The sequence below is a fragment of the Hippoglossus stenolepis genome, chromosome 23 (genome assembly GCF_022539355.2).
Source record: "Hippoglossus stenolepis isolate QCI-W04-F060 chromosome 23, HSTE1.2, whole genome shotgun sequence".
NCBI lineage: Eukaryota > Metazoa > Chordata > Actinopteri > Pleuronectiformes > Pleuronectidae > Hippoglossus > Hippoglossus stenolepis.
Window position 1 is genome coordinate 6,460,639 of NC_061505.1, and position 12,846 is coordinate 6,473,484.

The following is a 12,846-nucleotide window of genomic DNA, read 5'->3' on the forward strand; positions in this document are numbered from 1 at the left end:
CAAGTAGCAGTGTGCGACGTCAGAGGAGCAGGAGAGTCGCCTGTATACACACGTAGAAGGAAGTTTGGATTTCCACCTTCGGTTGTTGTGTAGTCAGCGATGCACTGTGGGGCGTGCTGCAGCCGATATCAACAGATAGTAAGTGACAGCAGACACAATGTGCCGTTAATGCCACGTCACGTTCATGTCAGTTTGCAGGGGCAGCTGCCGCACTTACTGTCAACACTTCTGAAGGCCTGTCACTGCGAAGCACATGTGTTAGACCTACTGGGAAATTTGCTTCAACGCTGAGCATAAAGCGATAACTGCTGTTCTTCTAACAAGTCGTACCAGAGCTATTTTTACCTCCGTTTGTCGGTTGGTTTGTGAGTCAGCAGGATTACACAAAAGCTACGGAACAGATTTGCATGAAACTTGGTGGAGGGATGAGACTTTGGCCATGAGAGAAGCCTTTGTTTTTACTTTCTAAAAGATTTTTAAAAGGCAAATCACAACAGAAAATCCCAAAACAACAAATCCCAAAACACAATGATAAATGCAATGACAAAACACAACAACAAAACATAACAATAAATCACAAAAACACAATGACAAAACACAACAACAAATCACAAAAGGCAATGATAAAAAGCAATGACACATCCCAACACATAACAACTAAATAACGACAAATAAGAAAACACAACACATCACAAAACATGGCAGCCTTAACTTAATCTAATACAATATTTACCTGTATTAGACAAGGCTAGAAAAACGTGTTTTGTGATTTTGTTGTTGTTGTGTTTTCTTTTCTGTTGTGTTTTGCAAATTGTCTTTGTGATTTACACTTCAGGGCCACCTAAGTTTTGTTTTTGTACATTTTTACTGATATCCCAGGGAACAGTGTTTGGATAAAATATAAAATCCTGTATGTTTAGAGGGGAGTGTGTGTGCAGCTTTATTGGATGTGTGAGCTCTTGTCTCTCTAGTTGCTGTTGTGCAGTGGTTGTGTACAGTTAGTTTCCCTGCAGCTGAATGAACTTTCACCTTTGACCCTGATCTCCCCGCGTTGCTCGGCATCGTGGGCGCGTCCACGCATGCGCAGGGCGACGCCCCCTCTCCGGTTCAGCAGCAGGTGAGCTGCGTGAAGTGCGTGTCTTGCGTACAGGTGTTAGCGGGCTAATGTTTAGCTAGCTTGAAGTTAGCCACGTGTAGCTAACTGTTTACACTGGATATGTTTATGTTGTGAAGGCAGCTGACTATGGACCCGATGTTACACACACACACACACACACACACACACACAGCAGTTTGTGTTGTGTTTTTTTTTTGTGTTCTTATGTGTGTTGTATTTTTTTACTGCTCATGTGCTGTTTTGGGGACTTGTTTACATTTTTTTGAAAGTCACATTCAAGTTTAACAGTTTGTTGTAATAACTAAGATGTGATGTCAGCCCATGATCTAATTATTATCCTTCATAATGCTCAAATATATAATGTATTTGTGCCACTTCAGCTGTTTATATGTGGAAGTAAAAGAAAATGTGGTTGTGTTGGAGGGAGCTGGACACACACACACACACACACACACACACAGAGCTCTTCCCTGGTGTGTGGATCAATAAGGTATTATATCTTATCTTTTTGTCTTGTGTTTATCCAACAGGAGATGCCTGTAAAGAGCAATGTGGCCCCGTGTTGCCTCCTGACCCCATCATTCGAACGCCAACGCAGAGAGACACACACAAATGAACACCGGGGGATAAGAGGGATTTAAGAAGATGTAAGTAAAGTGTTGTATCTCGTGTGTAGTGTGTTGAGCCTGTGGTCAAGACACATGAGATTGTGCTCATAATACAAATCCAGTCAAGACACACTAACATTATCACTCACCGTCACATTTGAAGGTGTTGACTCTGGTGTTCACACTTCAAGTCACATCAGGGAAACAGTCAGTCAAAAAGGTCTGTAAAAGTAATAGGACTGGTTGCATTGTAAGTCCAGTGAGTTTGGGAGATGTTCAGACACTGATACTGGTATCGGAAATGCCTCCATTCTGCCAAAAATGCCGGGTCTTTCATCTGTGAGTCTGCAACTTTATGCACCGATCCAGTACCTGGCTTAAGTTTCACCCAGATAAAAACTGCAATTTTATTTTCCTGGAAATTACTTTTTCTTCGCTGCTCTAAAACAGCAGTTGTTCAGTTTTTGAGGCGCCAAAGGAAAAGCAATTTCCTGTAGTTTAGCCAGAGCTTGTCATAATGTCAGCAATTTGGTAATATTTCACATGGGAAAGTATTATTAGTAAAACGGTGTCGTGTACTGAATACATGACTTCCGCTTCGAGCTATTAAAAGAAAGTAATTCTTGTTAGTTCTATGTCATTCATTCTCTGTATTTGTTTTTCAAAGGGTTTAACTTGAGCCGGACCACACAACAAGGATAGCGATCATCTCTTCCATACAAGGTCAGTAGCATACAGCTGTTAAAACACGTCATATAAGTCGTTACATTTTTTATAAATGCAAAGTTCAGGTATCGGAACCAGGAGGGAAAAATGGTATAAAACTTCCCATTATATAAATTCCATCTATGACTCGTGTAGATTGTTCCGTCTCCCTAAATATTTTGGAATGAAGCAGCAGGATTGGGAATGGACCAAATCATCCAAAACACACACACACACACACACACACACACACACACATAGTTGAGTTCTCTCGCTTCCTCCTGCAAAGAAATATTTGCTCTACCACAATCTCCCTGAGGACCAGGACTTTTACTTATTCATCTCTGTTGTTCATTACAATTCTAGTTTATAAAAGCATCAATAATTTAGAGCTGACTGTGAGTACAGTGCCCCATGCCTCAGTAATGAACCCAGTCATAATGATCAACGAGCCGCCTGCCTCGCAGCCAATAAAACAAATAAGCGATGGTTAAATTAATGCATCATTGCAGGGGTACAGTATTCAGCATCGCTCTCTGCTTTGATGGCTCTTTTTAATGAGACTGGTGCTTGTGTGGGTCACTGATAATCAAGACTTGCATTGATGCTTGGCTCTGACTTACCAAGAGTCCAGTGTCTTAACTTGTTCCATAGAAAGTTGTAATAATTCTCGGTGATGATTCTCCAGGGCTAAGTAGGTTATGAATCCCAGACTGGAGTGTGTCAGTCTGGGCAAAGCACAGAACTTCCCCCAAGGCTCGTCCAGAATTAATCATTATGGGTGCCTAGTGGTCGGCCTCTTTAAAAATCGAATGCTTTTTCTCACATATATTTTTGCCAACACACTTGATACTTTGTACTACTGGAATGTGCATTCAGTATTTGTGGCTCTAGTATATATTGTGCTGGCATTATTCCTTAAAAAACAAAATTTGTGCCTAGCTGCAAAAATTGTAATTATCTGAATGCGATTTTACTTTAATTGGTTGGTTTCTGTATCTTTATGGAAATAGTGAGCAGAAAACTTATCAACTCACTCAGTAACTCTAGTGTTGGTAGTCTCATCCCGGGCTTGCTGTCCACGAGACGATAAAATTCAACTTGGAAAAATATTTAGCGCTCTGGTTAAAAGGGGTCAGTGTAAATGCGTCTGATGGGAAGTAGGGCATCATATGACTTTAGATTACCACCATGAACTGCAAAGTTCCTGGTTTGAGCGTTATCTCCTTTGTTTCCTGTCACCTATGTCTTATAAAAGCAGAACATGTCCAAAGAAAACTTGTAGGAGCTGGGGCCCAACATTTAGACCCTAAACCTGACAGGTGCATCTGGCTGTGAATCTGGTGGAAAGACCTCTGCTTTTGGTCTGATTTATTTGTGAAGAGTGAGAGTTGTGAGCAGGTTGTTCATATCATCGTGCAGTATCTGGAGGAATGACGTTGCTTTAGCCAGAAAACCTCAATTGTTCAAATTGGACACAAATAGTCGGCTGTTTATGTGCTGGGATATATTCATGCCCGAGATTGCAGGAAGGCTGCAGCTATCTGGACGAGAGTAAGATTGGACTCAGTAGAGTGTGAGGGGCTATCAGACAAATTGAGGGTCTGGTAAATGCAGTACAGCAGCTTTGACCGTGGTTTGGTTTAAAATGATGGAGGGATCTGGTCGTGGAGAAGTATTTCCCGATGAAGAAATGGAGCCGAGCAGAAATATTACAGAGAATCACAGTAGAATACTTTGCACCACCAGAGGTTGCAACTGTAATATCAGGGATGAGTTGATCACGTCCATAATTTATGCACATTTTTAATACATTTCAACTGCAGCACCGCTACAGCTGTGGACCTTTTGTGGTTCTTCTCAATGGAGAGAAGATGTGAACAGCCTCCAATTTTCCATTATGTGATTCTGGAAGAGCTCAGAGACTGAAAAAAAGAAGTCGTCCCCTCCTCATTTATAGTTTAATCTTCACTCAGTCCCACGCAGTGTCAGCCCGGCAGTGAACAGTCATCCATCATGTGTCCAAGGTTGATACTAGACACTGATATATTGAATTTATTTAGCTGCAGCGATGGGTATGATTCATCAGCAGTGGCTTCTTACCTCAGTCCATCCATTTGAAAGCTTCAAAATTCACAGTATGAGTCTATGGAGTGTGTTTAGTAGCATGTAGTTCAACTGAAAATGAAATAATCATTTTGTAAACGCATACAGTTTGATTTTATTTTGAATAATGGCTCTTTTAATGTGAAATCAAGGACAGTTGTGACCAGAAAGCATAGAATAAAAAAATGAAGCTGGTTGACAAGTAGAGTTGAATAATATGATGCTATATATTGTGATTGAATGTCAAAATCACTTATGCTGTGGTATCTATCTATTTAGTAGAAGAAGTTGTATCCATGAGCACAGATTATTTAAATTATTATTCAGATTATTATGTAATTAGCTGGATAAAGGACAAAAGAGATGTACCCTCCAGGTTATTACCTCTACCAAAGAGGTTATGTTATTATTATTATTATGTGTCTTTTTCTTTTAGTAGTTAGTTTGCTTGTTTGTGAGCAGGATTACACAAAAACTACACAATAATTTCCATGCAACGATGAATGACATTGAATTATTATCACAGTCTCTGCCAATGTCCAAAAACTCCTGTAAAATCCAATCAAGCAGCACCAAATTGCAAACACTCATGGGTATTAGTCCTCTAAATATGCCTGATTATTTTTCATCGAGGTCCATGATTATTTTTCAGGGGAAATTGGTGAACTTGTCAACAAATAATGTCACAAAATATGGCATAAAAAGCCCTTAATTTGCACTAAAATTTAATCTGTTCTTTCTTGGCCCATGTGTCATCCTTTCACCAGGTTTTGTGGAAATCTGTTCAGTAGTTTTTGCATAATCCTGCAGACAGACAATGGACATAACCTCCTTGGCCGAGGTAATTATCAACAGCTTTTATCTTTATCGCCAAGTGTGAAGAAAGTGCCAAAACATATCTTCAGCCACCCACCAAATATTTATGATGCTAATCTGTTTAATGGACAAAATACTGTTTGATGTGGACCTATACTAAAATATACAGCATGGAAATGAGATTTTAGACAATATTTCAACACCCAGATCTTCATTGGGTTGTCAACGTCCTTGTACTTGTACTTAATGGTGATTGTTGTTACCAGTGGCGGCTGGTGATACAATTTGAAAAAAACCTTTTTGTATCTATGTTGTAACTTTTTATTTTCGGCTCACAAACTTATGTAAATAAGATAAAATACAACATTGTGTGTGATATTAATGTGTATTTAAGCCTTTTGTAGTTTCTAAGGTTTTGAGCCACCGAGGCAGCTGTAGAAGGAAAGAAGATCAATATTTGACTGTGACATTTAGCCTTACAGTTGATATTCATGTAAATCTCCCTCTTGTTTGCTTAACCTCAGATAACGTGTACACAACATGTTTAATCAAGCCTGGCACATGCAGATCGCTTTGAATGCAACCTCACCTTGACAGTTGGCGTTGACCGCACTCGGCTTTGTTATGATACCTTTCAACCATGCTCATTTAGGGACGAGCATGCAAATGAAATGTCAATGGGTGTCTTGTTTGGATGCATATTAATAGTTTGTTCATGCTCGCCCCTTCCCACTCATTATTTTGAAGTAGATCTGTTCAGGCTGGTTAGGCTCTGATAAATGCATGAGGTCTTTGTGCTCCTTTTTCCCCTGGAGTCTTAATTCAAGAGATTAAGCCGGCCGTGATTATCCGTGTATAATGCATACACTAATTGAATCAGATACAAATTGTCCTTTTTGTGCTATTAATGATATATGAGTAACAGAGTAAATTAAGGATCTACGGGGAGCCCTCGGGTGGTAACAACACAACACTCATGTACCCTGTGTGTAGTAATTTGCTGCACGTCAAATGTTCCTAATTAGAAACAACACTGCTTCCTCGTTGACCCTCAGAATATGTGATAGTTTCATTTTCATTTAATTCTTGAAGCAAGTATTCGCTCCAGTGTCCTTGAGCAAGATTCTGACCTCACTGCTGAGGGAGTTGTGCCAAAATCCTTTGAAGATCAATCCACGATTACATTATCATGATGATTTGTCAAAGATGATGTGCATGTAGAGAAAGGCGTGCGTTAGTCATAAACGTATCATGAGCTAATGTAACCAAAGCAATACTCAACTTTGTGTTTTTCTTGGGTATTATTATATTATAAGCAATACACAATGAATAATTGATCAGGCCCAGGTCTTTTTTTTCTTTCAGACACTTACCATATGCCACGTCTGCTTAAGGTGTGCGCAGCATGGGAGCAGAGCAGTGGATAAAGTGCTCACTGAATAGGCTGCCTTTATTTCCCTCCAGAGTAAAAGAAATCCGCCCTACAGGTCGATTTGTTTACCAAAAATAACAAAGACTGGCAGAGAAGTGAGATACATTTTATAAACGTATGCAGTCATTTCGTTATCTTAAAGCTTCACTAATAGTTTTTCATATTAAATAACTCATTCTGTTGATAACTATTAGCATCTTTCAGATTTCCCAAAAATCCTGGATCGGCCCCTTTGTCTGGATCCTTTCATTGGTTCTTCTTTGGTCTATGGCTCTTCCACCATGTTTGTTAGTGGAAATCTGAACATTCGGTTCTGTGTAATCCTGCTGTCAAATAAACCAGCCAACAGACAAACAAATCAGTGAACAGGGGCGGAAATATATCCCACTTGGCGGAGGTAACAACCGAGTACATTATAAACTTTTTTTAATGTACCTCATTACTATAAACTTAGAACTTATCAGGGACCCAATTTAACTGTGCAGTAAAATAGCCAAAAATGTGATTCAGCTCTTGGCCTGTAAAGTGTTTGGTTATCTGCTCCATTACAGTCCCGGAGGCAGACATTTATGATTATTTAAAAACATTACATTTTAATTCCAGTCACTGCATCATGCACCAGTCACTGTAACCCATGACTGTACTTTTGGACTTTTAACGTAACCAAGTGTCTCCTCATTTCAATCCAGTGGGCGTGAAATGAGATTTAACCCAAATCAGAATCCCATGATATCATCCTCCGATAATCTACAAGTGAGGTAGAGCAGAAAGATGGGATGAAGATGGTGCAAGTGCAGTTAAGCTTGTGGTCAGAGGGTTTTCACTTCCTGCCTTATTGAATACCACCTAGAGCAAGAGCAGCAATACGTGCTCGTGGTGTGATGAAGATAAGTATATGAATACAGGTTTAGGTGTAATTTGTGAACATAATTTACCATTCACTCAGCTACCAGCGTATTAACCAGCGCTGTATTTCTCTGCATGTTCTTGGAGCTCACGCAAGAAAGATTCTCTGTACACAAAGAACTTGGTATCTTTTTTTGGCCTTTTCAAAACCTGTATTTGTCTGCTCTGCTGAGTGCTGCAATCAACCAGTAGGTCGAACTCGTGATTTGAAGGTCAAGACCATTAAGAAAACTACATCTGTGTGCAATGTTTAAATCTACACTTTTTTAAAACCTTTTCACCGTGTTCATTGCTTTTCTGGCCATGCTGTGTAGATTATTGTGAGTTTTCTTGCTCTTCATATCTACGTATCAAAGGGTTGGAACAAATGACTCTTACTTATGTTCAGCGGGTTAGTTGCACAAAATCATTGTGATTGTTTGGGATTTTTTTACTTGTGACAACACTGGTTTTACGAGTCACAGTCACTGTACATTTTTATGAGAAATGACAAGTGTCAGTGTCTGTCGGGTGCTTACTATGATCTTTAATGTTAAATCATTTGAAGTTGCGTGCAGTGTTTCCCGTTCATTTCCTAAACTGTGGGTTTAGTCTGATTTGTCACGACAGTTTCATAATAATCAGAATTTTTCATAAATACCAACTTGCATTTTTCTGTTACTTAATTCTTCATTGTGCCATTCACTTTCACTTTTAGCTTATAAACGGAGCATCAGACTAAGTATTGGACACTTCCTTTTGTCTACCTCTCTGAGACCTATTGGATTAAAAATGACTAAGAAGCCCCATTGTTAAGTTGCTATGGGAGCAGGGGCTTGCTGCCTTTATCCTCTGGGCAATTTGAGTTTAACGCCGTTCATACATCTACTAAAAATAACTTGACGTGTGACCCTTAATCACAGATCTTTTAACTGATGAGGACCAGCAGTAGGTTTTTAAACTGCAGAACCACTAGAAAGATGAAGAGTTTGAGTACAATGGGCAGAATCACAGCAGATAACAGGTTTAGATTAATATTAATGCACTTGTTGATTGCAATGGGCTGACTGTGCTCGCTGGAGCCACTCTGCTGCACACTTCAAATGAGGGGTTTTGTCAGCAGTTTAGAGGTGGCACTTTATCCGAAAAAACTTTTATGGTTTAAGAAAAGTAAGAGGTTCAATGAAGCTTTTATGTCTCCTTAGAGTAGAAATTGTTTTGGTAAATAACTCGGAGCGTAAAAATTAGACTTGTCACAATAGGAACACTTTTGAAAATATTAGACTTGAAAACACAAGCATAAACTGAAATAACCACCCAAATCTCCATCATCGTACTTTACAAACCTTACAGAAATGCCAATGAGGTTTCAAATCTAACGTAGACCTGCTGTAATCGTCAAGCAACTTACATATATAATCACACTAAATCTTCTTTTAAAGCCCTTGACCTACTCATTGCAGGGGGAGATTCATGTTTTCAAGAAGTTACACGATTTCCATAAAATAACTGAAAGTTGAAGTGGCGGAGGTGGGCGGTCGATGTGGTACCCTGACACTATTCTTTCGCTGTGGGCAGGAACAGAGAGTAATGAAAACAAGACCCACTGCTCTGTAGCGGCACTTATCGGTCCGCTGAGCTGCGAGCGACTCAGCAGTGCCATACATCAGTGGATCGTCTGAACCATCTGTGTAAGTAATGTCTGATGCTGCATAAAACTGCAATAATGAATCCCCGCCATCCCACTGATGTCTCAATACTCCGCTCACACGGAGTAAGCCGCTTGCTCGAATCACTTCAGCGAGCACAGACAAAGCACGGGTGGGTAGATGTGCATCCCCATCACCATTCCTGAAAGGCATCAGAGTCGCCCCACAAATTGAATTCCCCTTGCAACCGTAGCTCACTGTGATGATAATAAAACACTCAGAAAGTGAAGCTTAATAGATCTTTGACTTGGTCGCCTGGCGCCTGCATTAGTGTCGTTACTCCTGCAGCAGCTAAATTAGAGTTTGATTACTGTTGCGTCACTGAAAATTTGGCAGCGTATATTGGGTTAAAGGTCTGTTAATTGATTCCAACTGGCAATATATATTCATGGTCAGGGCTATCAGACCCTCCAATGAATAGGATTTATTAACAATCACATCAACAACCACTAAAGGGTGGAAAAAAAATCAAAAAATAGAGTAACAAATGTAAGACTGAGGTTTTCAATAACAGAATATAAAATAAATTGCGCTGTACGAGTCCTTAAGTGTTTTATTTCTAAATGTAGGAATTTGCTGTCTTTGCAAGTCATGCATGACCCCACCAAAGATGAGGATTAGTTTGAGCATTGTGTTTTTGATGTAATGACAGCTGTCATTTCCCCGAGTGTTCAGGCCATCGATATTGACATATTGATCCTTCGCTCCTAAATGTTTATGTTCTAGGATTCATTCTTGTGATAAAAGATCAATATCTATCCCGCTGAAGTGCCTGACAACTGACAAACTAAAATCACTGAGCTGAAATGAGATGACAAACACCAGCCTCCCCCCTGCCCAAGTTCTGTAAACTATGTACTCGGTGGCTGCGGGTCCTTAAGAAGGCTTGAATTTGATTTTTGTTTCTGGTTTAGTTTGTGTTAAACTAATGTCTTTCTAGCCGGCCTGCTAGAAAGACATTAGACACTAGATTAGTTTATGAACATGGGGAAATGCAAGTTTAACAAACGGCTTGAGAATGATGATTACGCGTGGCGGTTAAAGCCAGTGACTGGAAGTGGTACGCTGTATGTGTAAAGTCTTGGTGGCAAGGTGGCAGAGTCTAAATGTGTTTACTTTGTAGTATACTTTAAATTTTTTCTGTGTATTTCCATCACTTACTTCATTAATTTCAAAGGAAAAAGGTTCTCCTCACCTACTATAGAAGAAAGAAAGAATGCCACAGCAAGCGTATATTAACAAAGCTGGAGATAAGGTTACTGACTTCCAATGTTTTCATGATAAGATTAGAAAAATTGGTTCCTTTTCTTTTTTACATCCATCTTTCCAGGAAAAAAAACCCCCACGCCAACAAATTTATTCCACATGCCTCAGGGCTGATTGGAGAGACCGACTCAGTTGATTATGACTTGATTAGGCTTGTTATGAATCATAGGACACATTTTGCACAGAATGTATTTCGTCTTTTTTAATCTAAATAAAACCAAACATCACAGTGACGAGCGTAAAAACTTTCTAGATGAAATTCTCTGTTAACATAACGTTAGTAAGTCCATGTCAGCAGTGTAGCACCTTCTTGATTTGCCCAAACAACATGCGATTGCATGTTAAAGCCTTTTTAGTCAAGTAGAAATGCCATGAAATCTGAATTTGTGGCCTTTGTGAGATGCTTTAAAGCCTTTGGGCGCTTTCTCGACAGCCCTCAGGGTAGAGTCCTTAATTAAATGAGACAAGGAGAACGGGGGATAGGTAGGGAGTGCATAAGAGGCTAGAGTACTTCCTCTCCTTCAACCAATCAAGTGCAGGATAAATGTCAAGCCATGGAAAGGCCAGGCTCAGAAATGAAGATCGTTGTTGACTTGCTGAAATGTCAGCTGATGGTTTTATTGCTTTGAAGAGAGCACAAGGAGAATTCCTGCAAATTAAATTAATAATTACTACTGTTTATAACCTCATCCCATGTGTTGCAATGTCTCAAATTACTCTATGGAAATATTTCCTAAATATATATGCAGTGGTTTTGGGAAGTATTCAGACCCCTTCACTTTTTGTACTTATTTGCACTCAGCAATGCATAATGACAATGTTTAATATCGTTTTGGGCGAATTTATTAGAAATTAAGAACTAAAAGAGCTTTCACTTAATTCCCCATTTTCATTGAAAATTCAATATACAACATGGAGTGTGCAAAAAGTCAAGGGTTCCACATGATTTCCAAATCTACTGTAGGTACCTTTTAAACACAGAGTACATGATAAACGGTAATGGGCCTTGACTCACCACCTCAAGAAATTTAGGGTTCGGTAAAAGCCCTTGTGACCTTGTTGAAGATGAACTGCTCTGGGATCATGAGCCCTCTCTTCTGCCTGCATGACCTTTCAAATCGAGATGTTGTTTTCACTTGACTTCCCCGTCTCACTGACAGTTATTGACTTTTTTTGGTAGAAATGGGCTCTCATACATTTTATCATATTCTCCATGCTTGCAGGCTGCAAATACTAATGCACCATACTCATAGTTTTCCAAATATAACGGGAACCCAAATAGTTTTTGGATGTCGGTCACTTCTCACCTCGGCTAGCATAAGCATGTTTATTTCAACTTTAACTTGCAGAAATACTGATTGACAAAAGCAACTGATATTTATTTTAATTACTACCCTGAATTTGGGTCAAGATCCAGCAGAAAAGTTGAAAAGTTAAGTGCGAGGTTCTTCAAAGATGACCAGGAGTTGCCGGCTGATCGTGAACTTTTGCTGAAGTTGTTATGAACTTCTTATGGAAACAAAGAAAGCAATTTCAGCCAGCCACCCAGCCCTCCTCTATCAAAATAAAACACTCCCTCCCTCGTACCTCTAACACTGTTTTTTCAGCTGCTTCACGCTCTGAAAGCGATAGATTGAGGTGCTTGTGCTTTCTGGCTTCACAATTCTCCAACCCTTCCCTGGCACAAACAGGAGTTGGGTTTAAGTGCGAAACCATGTCTGAGCAAAGATACCTCCCGCCACTAAGCCAGGATCAACAGAGGTTTTCGTGCTCACTTGAAGTCGAGAGTGTCCATTTGCTCTTAGGGGGCTTTGGAAGGACTCACCTCTTTCCCACAAGATTAAAATGATCAGAAGTTGCTGGCGGCCACATTATTTTCCTAGAGCTTTTTTAATCTACTTTAGTACTCTGTCTCCACATCTAGGTTGCTCCCTTATTCAGCTCGAGCTGGTAGGCTTAAAACGGATTGCTGCTAGAAACCAGATTCTAAACTTTGCTCTATTGTGAAAAACAGAGATTCACATGGTGCTGACAGGCTTAATAAGGTGCGTGTCAGTAAATGTGTACTCATTTGCCAGGGGCTGGAATGTAACAATTGTTTACATGTAAAAGTTCCTCACAGTTCATCTTTACATGTAGAAAAGTTACATTTTGATGCCTTCGCACCAGCAACAGCCAGTGGTCGGAGCTAGCTGGTTTCGG

The 12,846-nt window shown here is 39.8% G+C and overlaps 1 long non-coding RNA gene across 2 annotated transcripts in view; it reads left to right on the forward strand.

Annotated features, from left to right (window-relative positions):
- LOC118102360 overlaps positions 1-2,450 on the forward strand; it is a 50,851-nt gene extending 48,401 nt beyond the window's left edge. The window contains exons 1-3 of one of the 2 annotated variants that reach the window (XR_007032363.1): positions 1,001-1,117; positions 1,648-1,764; positions 2,393-2,450. This is a non-coding gene — a long non-coding RNA (uncharacterized LOC118102360). Of the gene's footprint in view, positions 1-1,000; positions 1,118-1,647; positions 1,765-2,392 lie in introns of those variants that run through there. The other variant, XR_007032364.1, reaches the window with a different exon arrangement.
- The last annotated feature ends 10,396 nt before the right edge of the window (positions 2,451-12,846 follow it).